Source organism: Myotis davidii, unplaced genomic scaffold (assembly GCF_000327345.1).
Source record: "Myotis davidii unplaced genomic scaffold, ASM32734v1 scaffold129, whole genome shotgun sequence".
Taxonomy (NCBI): Eukaryota; Metazoa; Chordata; class Mammalia; order Chiroptera; family Vespertilionidae; genus Myotis; species Myotis davidii.
This window is the reverse complement of record NW_006383019.1, coordinates 398,085-399,388: the sequence shown is the minus strand read 5'-3', so window position 1 is coordinate 399,388 and position 1,304 is coordinate 398,085. Positions and strand designations below refer to the sequence as shown.

Sequence of the window (1,304 nt, the reverse complement as noted above, 5' to 3'; positions counted from 1 at the left end):
GGCACCACTCACTCCTCCAGCTCACTGTCATATGCATTTACAAACCCTTCCGTTCTTCATCCCCGTACCCCCAACCCTCTCCTGCAAACTCTCAACCACTCACTCTTAATTCTTCCCATGCATTCTCCTGTGTCAGAAGACTAGTGCTGGAATCTGAAATGCCCTTATTTCCTATTAAATGAAAACTCCTAAAAACATACAATTTGCATCCAGAATCAGAAAAGAAACCTCACTAACTAAACATAGGCACTGGATGTTCAGATTGATCAATATATGGATCAATGTAGTTCACTTCCTCCATCCTGTTACTCAAGATTTAAATAGCAAGCCAAATGACAGATGCCATAATAATCCTATTTTCCCAAAGCTGTCTTTTCTTTTTAAAAGCTCATTGATAAAAATGAAAAAGGGAATTGTGTAAAAGAAGAGAGTCTATACTATATAGTAAAAGGCCAGCGACCATAAGGGCATCACGACTAGAATGACTGATCGACCAATCGCTACGAGGTGCACTGACCACCTTTCAGTCCCTCCCCGCATCCCACAGGCTGTGATCGCTGGATGGCGAAAAGGGAACCAAGGGGAACCGGGGTGGGTGGTGGCGGGGCGGGACTGAGGGGGTGGGGCCGGTGAGGGGGCAGAACAGCCGACCTCTTGGTCCCTTCCCCTTCCCAGGCTCTGATTGCCCGATGGTAAATAGGGAACCAGGGGTGGGTGGCGGGGGGTATATACTAAATTTCAGCCTTTCTAGTGTTAATGATGCTTATCAACCCAGAGGAAAGGTTTGGGTGCCAGAGCTGTATCCTAGTGGATGTTTGCCAATGATCTCGGTAATCCTATGTGGGCGGTGCCAGGCCAAGGCCCCCACCCTGCTGGTCGCACCACACACAGAGGGTGACTTGGGGCAGGGGCAGGCCTGCTGAGCAGGTGGAAACGGCCAACCTCTTGGTCCTTCCCCTGGCCAGCAGGCTCTGATTGCCTGATGGTGAACAGGAAACCAGGGGTGGAGGGGGAGGGAGCAGAGGGGGGGGTGGAGCTGGCTGCTGGCAGCTGGGGAAGATGGCCCTGATCACAGGCAGGCCTAGGGACTGTACCCGTGTACGAATTTCATGTGCTGGGCCTCTAGTGATGCTATAAGTACAGAACTAAGTGGGACCCACAGCCCCATTCCTTCCTTACTGATTATGTAACTTGCACCAGTTAATAAACCTCTGAGTCCCAGTTTTCTCAACTACAAAGTGGAGATAATATATAGTAGCATGTAAGGTTGTTGTGAGGATTAAGTTAGTATGTATACATACATA

At 49.4% G+C, this 1,304-nt stretch overlaps 1 protein-coding gene and 1 long non-coding RNA gene across 4 annotated transcripts in view; one reads left to right on the top strand and one right to left on the bottom strand.

Annotated features, from left to right (window-relative positions):
- The window catches only part of NCOR1 (nuclear receptor corepressor 1), a 242,871-nt gene that overhangs the window by 9,607 nt on the left and 231,960 nt on the right, over positions 1-1,304 (bottom strand). The gene's annotated exons all lie outside the window — the stretch shown is intronic.
- LOC107181736 overlaps positions 730-1,304 on the top strand; it is a 1,233-nt gene continuing 658 nt past the window's right edge. The window contains exons 1-2 of the long non-coding RNA XR_001512442.1: positions 730-840; positions 1,245-1,254. This is a non-coding gene — a long non-coding RNA (uncharacterized LOC107181736). The remainder of the gene's footprint in view (positions 841-1,244; positions 1,255-1,304) is intronic.